Source organism: Camellia sinensis, chromosome 11, assembly GCF_055761805.1.
Source record: "Camellia sinensis isolate YWXY chromosome 11, ASM5576180v1, whole genome shotgun sequence".
Classification (NCBI taxonomy): domain Eukaryota; kingdom Viridiplantae; phylum Streptophyta; class Magnoliopsida; order Ericales; family Theaceae; genus Camellia; species Camellia sinensis.
In genome coordinates, this window is record NC_138971.1 from 42,265,400 (window position 1) to 42,279,600 (window position 14,201).

Genomic DNA, 14,201 nt, shown 5'->3' on the forward strand with positions numbered 1-14,201 from the left:
AGAGCAAAACACTGCTCATACTGGCTACTTGTATTACACTTAATGACTAATTTATTTAAGCTCGCATTTCTTGGATGGCGTGACTCTTGAATGTTACTTCATCCAATGATGTAACATTATTTACAAGTCAAATTACAAAGTCAATCCGCGCAGCTCAATAGTCAAGATCATATACAGATCTATTGAGGGCTTACTAATTTCATAACTCCAAAACTCGCCAACCAAAACTACGTAGCATGCCGCTAACCATAGCGCACACATTAGTTTTTATTGTGCCAAACAAGGCAACAAAACCACGACGACTTTGAGTTATGTTTCCTTACTTTGGCTCAATTAAGGTCTGACCTAAAGTCTCCAAGACGTTTTCTCATCTAAAGAATAGGATTACATTGTTCACATTTGAGCATCTTTACTAAGTCTAGGTCAACCAATTAACTTCCATAAGCTAAGTCAATTTAGAGAGAAATTCGCATTGGGATTAATTTGATTAGCATAATATAATTTTGCCACAAAAATCTAAATTAAATAGTGACAACATTACACAAGTCGCAAGATCGAAAATCCGCTATACTCGTAATCATCTCTTGTGCCACAGGTGACAATTATCCAAAATTTAATTTAATTTATGCGCAAAATATTGGTTTTCGGGAGTTAATCTACAAAGATTTCTCTCAACCGAATAACCTCCCACTGACTATGGCATGTCAAAAGCATGATAAATTCCATACAATAGCATCTTAATGTAAATTTACAAATAACTCATGCTATATTCATTTAATAATGGAATTCAAATAAATAAATAAATAAATAATCATGCTATTCTAATTACAACATATTAGAAACTCTAAAAAAAATAATATGCTGTATTAAATATTCAAATTATGCCATAACAGAATGTACATCATCCTGAATTTTTTTGGAATTTTAAATAACTAATAAACACACATAAAATTAGAAATAAATATTCCAGAATCTGGTAAAATGCTACAATTATACCAGTAAACAGTAAACCATAACAGTAGTCTACAATAAAAAATTCAATCCCAGAAACTTAATCATGCAATACCAGATGCATTTTAAAGCATAAATAATGAATTATAATCACAGGAAAAATACTTTTTATTTTCATAAAATTTTCAAAATTTTACAGAATATAGAAAATTTAATTCAGAGTCTAATGGTCCCAACCACGCTTAAAACAAAGCTATAACGAATTAATTATGACCATTTTAAAAACAAAACAAACAGAGCCTTAACTTCAGCAGCCAAGCCGGCGGAGAAAAACGGCGCGGCTCATCTGCGGCTCAGCGAGAAGGCCCAGCAGGCGGCTCAGAAGCCGGTTTAGCGAGCGGCTCACCGCGCGGCTCAGAGAATGGCCCAGCGAGCGGCTTAGCGGACGGCGCTCGTGCGTAGCGCGGACGACACGCGAGTGGACAACGCGGTTGACACGCATCTAGGCGCGTGTATTGTGCGCTTGGCGCGTGGCAGCGCGTGGAGGCACGTGGAAGCCTCCCACGGCGTCAGGTGGCTCGTGACTCCATTTTTCACAATAAAAACATTTATGGCATTAAAAATAACATTTAATAAACATAAAAATGAAATGTATCACATTCTCAATCAATGAGAGTTGTAGTGCAAAAAACCGTGCACTTCATCTTCCTCCTCCATTAATTTTCATGCATATAATGTGTATATATTTATATAAAAAAAATACACATATTTTAATGCATAAAAAATAAGCACGAAAAAACCCATATAGGCTCTGATACCAATGTAAATCATAAAGCATAACGCAGCGGAATAAAAATAATTCGGATTATACCTTAATGACACAACCTCGTAGGTAAATCACGTGCTTCCAAAATCTGAACAACGAACCCAGCAATGGAGTGATATTACAATAGTGAATATCACCCACACAAATCACAGTGCAAAATGGCTTGATCGTTGTTTTATGGGAGAGAGTCAGAGAGAGAGTCTGAGAAAAATGGTTATGAGTAAAAACCATATAACGTATATCTGATATACGTATCTCATAGATTAACCATATAATCTGATATATAACCACATATATATCAATCTATCTATCTATCCATATCTATTGATATGATAGATATAGATATCCTGAATGATTATCCAAATAAGTTTTGAATTCAAATTCAAACTTATATGGATAAGGTTCAAAAGGTTCAGGTTCAAACGGTCATGCCACATGGGCGCCCAATTTCTAACAATATATATATATATATATGTTAACAACAAAAACAACAATCTATTACATGATAATCATTCAAGAATGTCAACAAAAACAACCAGTTGGTACACGATCATCATCCAAACACATACTAAAAATTAATTTGGTAAAAAAAATAAAACATTTATCATTTTTATATAATTTTTATCTTTTGGGAGGGTAGAAATAATTTTTAAAAATTCAAAAATAATTTTTTGATATTTATTTTTGTCAAACTAGTTTATATTTTATTGAATTAACAACTTTGCCCTTGAATGGAGCATTTTTCATTTGCAAAGGAAACAGTGCCTTCAATTGTCCTTATTTAGAACGAAATTCAAAATTTATAATCAAATTTGTCACAATTGAAAGGTTAGGAATCAAAGTAACACAAGTCCCAAAATACAAGGACCGTTAATGTGATTCGCACTTCTTCAAATTATATTTGTCGTCAATTTTTTTTAAAGCAAATACGATATAAACATATAACTATTGACGTCCAATCATCTTTATTTTTTGTATGAATATTTTACTCAATAAGTCCTAAAAAATAAATGGTTCAAATCACCAAAATCGATTTCAAAATAGGTTTAATAAGCCTAAACACTCTCTCAAATTGAGATAACAATTAGAGAAAAGCCAAAGTCATGTATGAAAAGAATTTCCAAATAAAAAAATACTAACATAATGATGGTCCACAATCATAATGAATTATAATTATACACTTTTTAAACCATAATTTAAGACCACAAAGGTCACAACCAAGCATACGATATATAACAAAAAATGGAAGTGTATTTATTAGAATGGTAAACTAGACTCATTAATTCCTATGGTTCAAATGAAGTGTTATTTTAATTTGAATAATTTGAACTCTTCACTTTCAATTTTGTTTCAATGTGATCCCTCTGTCACTTCTTGTTAAGCTTTGGACTGCTAGAAGATTATGAGCAAAACTAGAAGGATCAAATTAGAATTCACAATATATATATATATATATATAGACGGTGTAATGAATATATTACACTTGTGGTCCCTATAGATTGTTTTGGATTCTATTTTGGTCCCTCCAATTTTGCACTTGATTTTTTATTTTTTATTTTCATTTAAAATGTTAACAATTCAAGAGGGACCATATTGCTACAAAATTGAAAGTGTAAGGACCAAATTGTTCAAATTAAAAACTATGAGGACCAAAGCCAAATTTTGTTCAAACTATAAGGACTACTGATGTGATTTATCCTTTATAGAATTTCCATGTCGTCTATTTGGCATTCAGTAACAGTCAAATAATATCAAAATAATAAAATTTAATACATATTTTGTATATTTTTATACATATTTTTATATTTTCATAACTATTTAGTGGACAGATTATCACGTTTGAATATATATTCTTTGTTTGAATCAATTTGCCAAATTTAAATGGGTTACTATATTTGAAGGGTTACTATATTTGAATATATATTTCCTTTTGATATTTTTGAATGATTTGAAAACTTAAAATTTTAATAAGCATTGATTTAGATCTATATTTTTTGTAAAAATTCCATTTTTGAAAATCCTCTCATTGAGAACTATCCAACAAGATCTATGATAAATACAAAATTCTAAAAAAAAAAAAAAAAAAAAAAAATTTGATAAAATTTCACTATGTTCACTGTTATCACACAATGAACTTTCACTATATTCATACAATAAATTTCACTTCATGAGAGAAGTCATGTGCGACTTGAATGCATGAACTATTGTCACTTGCCACTTGCCACTATCTTCAAAAGGGTTATCTATGAATCTATTCCTATGAACACTAGCCACTTTTTGAAAGCATGAACCATTGTCAAGTTGATATTAATATTAATATTAAAATATGAAGAATTCACAATACAGGAAAAATAGGTTTTAACGGCATTTTTTTAACGGCGTTTTTTTAAATGCCACTTTTCTTAATTTTTAACGGCGTTTTGTAACCGCCTCATATTTATCAACCAAAACGGCACCGTTTTATAATTGAAAACGCCTCCAAATGCAGTAGGCACACGCGCGTCCTCCGTCCTTTCTTATTTTGAATCTCAGCCCTTTCTCTCTCTCCACCCTTATATGCACACGTCTCTCTCTCTCTCTCTCTCTCAACCTTCTCTAAGCTCCATCGAAGCTCCATCTGCACCGGCGATTTCGAAGATTCAAAGCGATTTCGAAGCTCCATCACCAGCACCATTTGCAACGGCGAGGTAACGAGCTCCACTGTCGCTCTCTCTCTCTCTCTAGATCTCTCTCTCTCTTTAGTGAGAGATTCAGAGCTTTACCGTTTTATTCTGACTTGATCCTTGTTTGCAGAGATTCAGAGGTTCAGTGATTTCAAAGTGATTTCTATTTCGAAGCTCCATCGCCACCACCATCTGCACCGGCGATTTCGATTTCACTAAGGTGAGCTCCACCGTCTCTCTCTCTCTCTACCTACACTTTCTCTCGCTAAAACTCTCTTTTCTCGTTTTCCAGAAGCTCAGATCTGAACTCTAACCCCTCGATTACTCGCATTTCAAGCTCCAATGGCGGTAGCACAATTGCCAAGCCTATATGTTCAATCTGCTACGAAGATCTCAGTCCAACTCACTACAACAAAAAGTGTCTTTGGAGACGAAAACTAATGACGAAAATAAATTTTGTCACGAAAGACGTACCTTTTAGTGAAGAAAATAATTTTTCGTCTCCAAATGTACCATTTTTAGAGACAAAAATAAAATTTCGTCACCAATCTGCATACATAATAAAAAAATTAGGTGACGAAATTATTTTTCGTTATTATTTATATTTTTTTTGTCACTAAAGATTTTCTCGCTAATTTTTCGAATGGTGCCAAAATTTTCAGACTTTTGGTGAGGAAAAAATTGGTCACCAATAATAAAATTATTAATGACGAATATATTTTCGTCACCAATAATTTTTAATATTTTAATATTATTTAGTGAGAAAACTATTTTCGTGACTAATAATTTTATCTTTTAGTGAGGAAATAATTTTGCCATCAAATAAATGGTTTAGTTGCTAAAGGTTTTTAGAGGGAAATGAATATATTGGCACCTTAGATATATCAGTTCTTCTTCTCACACACATATTTGACCACCAAACCTCATCCTACATGGCCTCACCTCCCCCTTTCTCTCACGCCTCACGCCTCACGCCTCTGGCCTCTCTGTGTATCTTCTCTCCCACGCCTCACGCATCTGCTCTCCTCCACTACAACAAAATTGACTTTTTATGGCACCACATCAACGGCATACAACAAATGCACGCCGCAGTTTCTCACTTTTACGACTTGCTTTTTTTGCACATCGTAAATACTTTTCCAACCATGGCGTGTCTATTGCATAGGCCGTGAATGGTAATAACGATAATTTTTTTACGGCTTGCAATGCACGCCGTAAATAATAAAACTTTCTACGACGTGCATATGGCGTGCCATTAATACATCAATTATACACGCACCAGCCGTCACGGCACACACAACGCTCACCGTTAAAAGTATTGCACTTTTTACGACGCACACATCACCTACCGTTAAAAGTATTGCTTTTTTACGACGCACAATGTATGTCGTGAATTGTATGATAAAAATAAAAAATAAAAAAAAAGACGCCAAAATGAAATTTGGGGAGCCAATCACAAAAAAAAAAAAATATTAGAATTTTTTTTTTCCCAAAATAACTATTTTGCCTTCCTCTAATCAGAATAGAACATCACAAGAGTTTCAATCTCTCTCTCTCTCTCTGATAATGATGAAGGCCGAATCAATTGCTAGGGTTACCAAGTCTTCTCATCTCTTCTCTTCGGTTGTGTATCATAAATTATAAGCACATAATAGTAATTATTTTGTAATAAAATTATTATTTATTGATTAAAATCATAAAATTCCTTAAATTTATTTTTTCCTTCAAAATATTAATTAAACTTTAATAAAGATAAAATTACAAACATAAATAATAAAACTTAAAAAAGGATAAATTAAAATCAACTTTTACTTGAAAATTTTGTCCCAAATTCAAATTTCACTTTGAAACAAGCCCTCCAAAATTGCCTCCTAAAATTTTGTCTAAACTCCCTGGAGTCCCCAAAAAAAAAAAAAAAACTATCAGGGAGATGTGTTCAAGAGAGAGAGAGAAGACGAAGAAGAGAAAGAGGGAAGAGAGACCATGAAGTGAGATGAGCAGCAGCCATTGTTTCGCTCGTGACGGCCATTGCGTCACTAGAGCAGTTCTTCGGAGCAGCCCCGTTCGTCTTCACTTCTTCCTTCGGTCTTCCCTTCTCCTTCCGATCAACAAAGACCTGCGAACGAAGCAAGCGGAGCCGTCTCACCTCTCCCTCCGGCCAGAGCTCTCGCACCTTCCGTCCCACTGCCCAATTTCAGGTGCATGTTCAGATACTAGGGTTTTGAATTTTGATTTGAGGCTTTTCAATTTGAAAATTGGGGTTTAGGGTTTTTCAATTTCAAAATTTGGGGCTTTTCATGTAACGCCCTCAAAATAATAACATTAAACCCAACAAATAAGACAGGCATTGATATTCAAAAGTTCCACATTCTTTCATTTATCAGAGTTTTATTACAAAATGTATTACATGTTAACAACAAAAGCAAATGCCCTACAGGCTTACAGCTTTCCAAGTTAACACTTGGTTACAACAAAAGAGTACTAACTCATACACATTAAGCCCTTGGCTTGTATTTACATGTAATACATCAAAAAGAGAAACGACAACATTATGTCCGCCTCTAGCCTCCCAAGCTATGTCCTTGGAGGTGGCATGCTTCCTGCACCTGAAAATGATATTCCCATATAGGGTGAGCCACAGCCCAGTAGAAATATACTAAACCAACCATGAACATTGACTAAAACATTAGCAATTGATAGATGGCCAACACTGATACATTCACATAAATCACATATTCATGTCATACGACTTATGAGTCCAAGTTTCCTTTCATTTTCCCTTTTTCAACAGATAGGCATATAAGCACTACCCACATTCTCAACAGATATGTATAACAACAATATCCACATTCTCAGATAAGCAAATAAGCTATATCCACATTCTACAACAGATATGTATAACCACAATATCCACAGATAAGCATATAAGCTATATCCACACTTCACAAAGATAAGCATATAAGCTCTATCTTCACTTCTCTAGACAAGCATATGAGCTGTATCTACGGAGTTCATCCCCTATCTTCTCCCAACACTATCCGGTTTAGAGGTACATCCCCTATCTTTCCCTAAACCGCGGAGTACATCCCCCATCTCCTCCTCTACACATAACGTATACAAACACATTGGTTCTATATACAATCATTCAATACATGTAGTTAATGTATTCTATCAACCGTCAAGTTCCATGACACACTTCATTGATTAGTTTCAATTTGCCTAATCATCATGCATTGTCTACAACAATCACGACTATCCTCCACCGATAGCCCAAAGCAGTTATTTCTAAACAAAAAATAAATGCACAAATGGATATTCAATCAACATTTCATTTCCTCATTTCTCACAATTAATTATCCCAATTAATTAAACAATGTAATTAGGTCAATTCCCATAATTAACATTTCAACCCTTAGGTCCCATTTTCATCAATGATTCAACATTTATTCCATTTCTCTATGCCAAACATGCATCTAGGTTTATTATGAATAAAACCCCAACCTTTGTAAAATTACACAAAACCCCAAACTTTCACAAAATTACCAAACCAACCCCAACATCTCAAAATACCAAAATTTAAAGACAAAATCCATAGAGAGGAGTAGGATATCCCTACCTCGAAGTTTGAGCCACAAAGGAGATGAAGACTCGAAGATCAACGTGTTCCAAATCCCAACTTTTTCAGATTAAAACAAAGCTCTCAACGCCCTCTATCTTTTTAATAAAGGCCCTAGGCTAGATTCACACTCTAGGGAGATCGATTCTTAGAGAGAATATAAGTGTAGAGAGAGAGAGTCTCGGATCTAGAGTTTGATCAAAAAAAGAAGATGAAAAAGTGATGTTCAAAACGCTACTGTCCGCTGATATAAAACACGCTCGCTCGAGCGAAGCCTTCGTCGCTCGAGCGACCAGACACAGAAAACTCTCGCTCGAGCCAAGAAGCTCTTGCTCGAGCCAAAAACTCAAAAGTGCGCTCGAGCGAAAGAATGATCGCTCGAGCCAACAACTCGAACCCTCAGGTCTGCAACCACAAGCACGCTGAGCGACAGACCACTCGCTCGAGCGAAGAACAAACCAGACCGCTCGAGCCAAGAAAAGCTCGCTCGAGCCAGGAAATGCAACTCTCAGGTCCAGAACGAGACGCCATCGCTCGCTCGAGCGAAGCCACTCTGGCTCGACCCACCAGACACACTCAACTCTCACTCGAGCGACAAACTCCTCGCTCGAGCGAAAGGCCAAAAATCTGGGCAGCAACACTAAGCTCCCAAACACAACCAACCTGAAACAAACCTGCCCAACACATCCTATAACTCAAATATGAAGTAAAGAGGATGCAAACAAGATAATAAACAACTACCAACATCCACGGACACATGTCCGGATCACTGTATAACAAGGGTAAACCCGGGATCGCTATATTTCAATTTGGAGTTTAGTGTTTAACTTGGATGCTTGTCCTGATTGTTTAAATGGGACTTAATAATGTCAATTTACCAAGTCTCTTTTTTAGTATAAATTCTTGGCATATATTGATTTTGTATTGGTCAAACAACTCAGTTCCGTAAGAAGATTCTGGTTCTATAATGCAGAACTTTGTGCTGATCTTAACTTCTTGTGTTTAATGGTCAACACAATAGGAACGGTTCATTGTGAGCATTTGTTGAGTTGGATCATGGAGTTGTTAACTAGCTTCTGGTACCTTTTAGATATGTTTCTTTATTTTCAAGTGTTGTTTTTTTTCTTCTAAAAATTTCTATTATTTATCTTAATTTCATAGTTTCAAAGCTATATTATTACATAATTATATCAAGACCCCTCCAAGCCTGTTTAACCTTTGAAATTCTGGTTCAGAGATTCTGATTTTGTAGAGGAATTTTCCCAATTTCAGCTCGTAATGTTGATTTAATGGGTTTCTCATGCTCTGTTTAATCAGAATTCTAGGGGGCATGTTTTCCAATTACAGTCTTACCTAATTATCATGTTGTATTCCAAACCAAACCAAGACTTAAGAAGAAGACCACAACAAAAAAATAAAAATATAATAATAATAATAATAATAATAATAATAATAATAATAATAATAATAATAATAATAAAATTAAAGAATACAAGACAATTTTCACTAATTTCAAAATATTTTTCATTAATTTCACAAGTTTCCTATTCTACAAACCTTTTCATATGATTTGCCTCAACAATCATGGTTTTCTTAAACTCTCTCGACTGTTGAACATTAACAATTTTGCGATTAAAACACTTTGCAGTTCATTTATGATGTTTCTCACATCAAATATTGGAATAAGAACATGGAAGAATATCAAAAAAATAAAAGTAAGAAAATAATTATAAAGTGATGAAAGCACAAATAATTTATGCATTAAATTGTGCAAGTAAATCTTATACTTTCATCACTTTGAAATTATTTTGTGTTGATACAATGTTTCAATAATTGTCCCTAAGATCTTACAATGTTTCATTAATTTCACAAGTTTCCCATTCTATAAACCTTTTCATATGATTTGCCTCAACAATCGCGGTTTTCTTAAACTCTCTCGAATGTTGAACATTAACAGTTTTGCTATTAAAACACTTTGCAGTTCATTTCTGATGTTTCTCACTTCAAAAAATGGAATAAGAACATGGAAGAATATTAAAAAAATAAAAAGTAAAAAAATAATTATAAAGTTTATGCATTAAATTGTGCAATGAAATCTTATACTTTCATCACTTTGAAATTATTTTGTGTTGATACCATGTTTCGGTAATAGTCCCTAATATCTTGTAAGGTTTTGTATCCTATGGGTGTTAGTCAATTTGTGAAAGAACTGAATATTCCTGTCATAAATCCCTTGCCTTCTGCCTCCATCTAATTTCTTCCATATGAACAATGTGTCCCAACTCCATTTTGACTTATTCCCTTCCTACTCATTATTGAAAAACTTATGTCTCAATACCAATACAAAGGGATAGGGAGAAAATTGATATAGTGAATGACTTTCTATGACTGGTATAGTCAAAAATTATAGTGAATGACTAGTTTTAAGGTAAAATGTTTTATATATGTTGATTGTCAAAAATTAAGTTTCTTCTTAATAATGTTATCTTTTCTTGTTTTTATTGGTGTTTCAATTATGTAGGAACAATCACTAGGTAACGTGAATAATATGATGCAAATGAAGACAAAACATCGATGTGGATCAAAATCAATCCTGGTCAGGGTGTACAGCTCGGTGCGTTCTACTAATTTATTTTATTGGATTAGTAGGCTTTGTTAGTATATTATGTTTCTATGTTAATTTAGTAGAAATTTCTTAATCAACTAGGGTAGAATAAAAAAAAACTTTGACATTTAGGGGCGAAAGGTCACGGGAAAATAGTTAAATATGCATGTAAAGATCCGAGAAACATCACAAATACCTTGAGATGGAGCAACATAAGTTGTGCAAACATACGAAAAAAGCGCGTGGCTTCCAATTTGAAAACTACTTTGAAATTTGCACTGTTTCAACACGTAGGCATGAAACTAAGTAAAAAAATGAACTTTTCCAATGCGTAAGCTTGAAAATAGGCCATCGGAGGGCTAAATTGTGTAACAACCACAAGACGGCCCGGGTAACACCTTAAACACCTCAGGAGGGACCAAAGTAAGTTGTGAAAACTTGCGGAATTGGTACAGGACTCCCGACTCAAAAACTAAGTCCAAAATTGTACTTTTTCACACTTAAACTTCAAAATAGGCCATCGAAGGGCTAAATCGTGTAACAGTCATGAGACGATCGGGGTAACACCTCAGGAGGGACCAATGTGAGTTGTGAAAACTTACAAAACTAGCACGGGAGGGACCAAAATCGTGCAACAGCCATGAGACGGCCCGGGAAACACCTCAAACACCTCGGGAGGGACCAATGTGAGTTGTGGAAACTTACGGAACTAGCACAAGACTCCCGGTTTGAAAACTAAGTCCAAAAATGCACATTTTCACACTTAAGCTTGAAAATAGGCCTTCGGGGGCCAAAATCGTGCAACAATCACGAGACGGCCTGGGAAACACCTCAAATACCTCGGGATAGACCAATGTGAGTTGTGAAAACTTACGGAACTAGCATGGGACTCCTGGTTTGAAAACTAAGTCCAAAAATGCACTTTTTCACACTTAAGCTTGAAATAGGCCTTCGGGGGCCAAAATCGTGCAACAGCCATGAGACGGCCCGGAAAACACCTCAAACACCTCGAGATGGACCAATGTGATTTGTGAAAACTTACGGAACTAGCACGGAACTCTCGGTTCGAAAACTAAGTCCAAAAATGCACTTTCAGCGACAATTAAGCTTGAAAAATAGGCCATTGGAGGCCAAAATCGTGTAACAGCCACGAGGCGGCCCTGGTAACACCTCAAACACCTCGGGAGGGACCAATGCAAGTTGTGGAAACTTACGGAAGTAGCATGAGATTCTCGATTTGAAAACTAAGTCTAAAAATGCACTTTTTCACACTTAGTCCAAGTTTGGCATGATTGAAAAAAGACAAAAAGTCAAAAAGTCACTATCTTATTTAAGTCACATCACTTATCTAACACATCACTTCAAACCCAACTCAAACCTAACCCATATTTCATAAAAAGTCAAAAAGTGCACTTATTTAGTCTTCCCAAACTAGGCCTAACTTCAAAAATAGGCCATCAGAGGCCAAAATCGTGCAACAGCCATGAGACGGCCTGGGAAACACCTCAAACACCTCAGGATGGACCAATGTGAGTTGTGGAAACTTACAGAACTAGCACGGGACTCCCAGTTTGAAAACTAAGTCCAAAAATACACTTTTTCACATATAAGCTTGAAAATAGGTCTTTGGTGGCCAAAATCATGCAAAAGCCATGAAACGGCCCGGGAAACACCTCAAACACCTCGGGATGGACCAATGTGAGTTGTGAAAACTTATAGAACTAGCATGGGACTCCCGGTTTGAAAACTAAGTTCAAAAATACACTTTTTCACACTTAAGCTTAAAAAATAGGCCATCGGAAGCTAAAATCATGCAACAGCCACGAGACGGCCCGGGAAACACCTCAAACACCTCAGGATGGATAAATGTGAGTTGTGGAAATTTACGAAACTTGCACGGGACTCCTGGTTCGAAAACTAAGTCCAAAAATGCACTTTCAGCGACAATTAGGCTTGAAAAATAGGTCATCGGAAGCCAAAATCGTATAACAGCCACGAGGTGGCCCGGGTAACACCTCAAACACCTTGGGAGGGACCGATGTGAGTTGTGTAAACTTACGAAGGTAGCACGAGATTCCCGGTTTGAAAACTAAGTTCAAAAATGCACTTTTTCACACTTAAACTTCAAAAATAGGCCATCGGAGGCTAAAATCATGCAACAGCCACGAGACGGCCCGGGAAACACCTCAAACACCTCAGGATGGACCAATGTGAGTTGTGGAAACTTACGGAACTAGCACGGGACTCCCGGTTTGAAACTAAGTCCAAAATTGCATTTTTTCACACTTAAGCTTCAAGATAGGCCACTGGAGGTCAAAATCGTGCAACAGCCATGAGACGGCCCAGGGAATACCTCAAACACCTTGGGAGGGACCAATGTGAGTTGTGGAAACTAATGGAACTAGCACAGGATTCTCGGTTTGAAAACTAAGTCCAAAAATGCACTTTTTCCACACTTAAGCTTCAAAAATAGGCTATCGACGGCCAAAATTGTGCAACAACCACTAGACGGCCAGGGAAACACCTCAAACATCTCGGGAGGGACCAATGTGAGTTGTGGAAAATTACGGAACTAGCACGAGACTCCCGATTTGAAAATTAAGTCGAAAAATGCACTTTTTCACACTTGAGCTTGAAAATAGGGCTTCGGGAACCAAAATCGTGCAACAGCTACGAGAAGGCCCGGGAAACACCTCAAACACCTCGGGATGGACCAATGTGAGTTGTGGAAACTTATGGAACTAGCACGGGACTCCCGGTTTGAAAACTAATTCGAAAAATGCATGTTAAATTGTATATTTTATAGATAAGATAATAATTGTCTAACTGACATTTTTTTTGTTTGTGTGTGTTTCATTTTTTTGCAGATTCGAGATTTGATATGGACGTGTTTGGTAATTTGGAGGGCAGATGGTAGCTCATTTTGTGTTTTTGTTCATATTACCTTACATGTATTTTGGTTGTGTTGTAAATTTTATAATTTTTGTTGGTATTACGGGGCATGTTTGGTAATCCGTCCTTGATATTTTATTTTTGTTGATATTAGTAGACATGTTTTTTGTTGGATATTAGGAGATGTGTTTGGTAATCTGCATACGGTTGATATTGTATTTTTGTGAATATTAATGGACATTTTTTGTGGATATTAGGAGATATGTTTATATTCTGCATGCAGTTCATATTGTATTTTTGTGGATAGTGCTAAAATTTGATTGTGATGTTTATGAAAATGAGCAGATTTTTGTATTGATTTGTAATAGATATTTTATTGAACAGGTTATTGAAATGCGCAAGGAATTGTTATTGGAAAGAAAAAATTTCGGAAGAAAATAGTATCTCCATTTTCAAATTTTTAATTTTTTTTAGTGACGAAGTAAAAAATGTCGCTATTAGTTTTCAAAAAACATGACGAATATTTTTGTCACTAATGATATAGTACGAAACAAATAATTTCGTCACATTTGCTGAATATTTCGTCGCTAAATTGAAATATTTGGTGACAAAATGTTTTTTGTCATTGAATAATTTTCTTTTTTGCTC

The 14,201-nt window shown here is 35.4% G+C and overlaps 1 long non-coding RNA gene across 1 annotated transcript; it reads left to right on the forward strand.

The window, feature by feature from the left end:
- Nucleotides 1-6,306: 6,306 nt before the first annotated feature.
- On the forward strand, nt 6,307-13,920 carry LOC145801916 (uncharacterized). Its single transcript, XR_014343782.1, has 3 exons — nt 6,307-6,638; nt 10,578-10,670; nt 13,529-13,920. It is a non-coding gene; the product is annotated as an uncharacterized LOC145801916 (long non-coding RNA).
- Nucleotides 13,921-14,201: the final 281 nt, after the last annotated feature.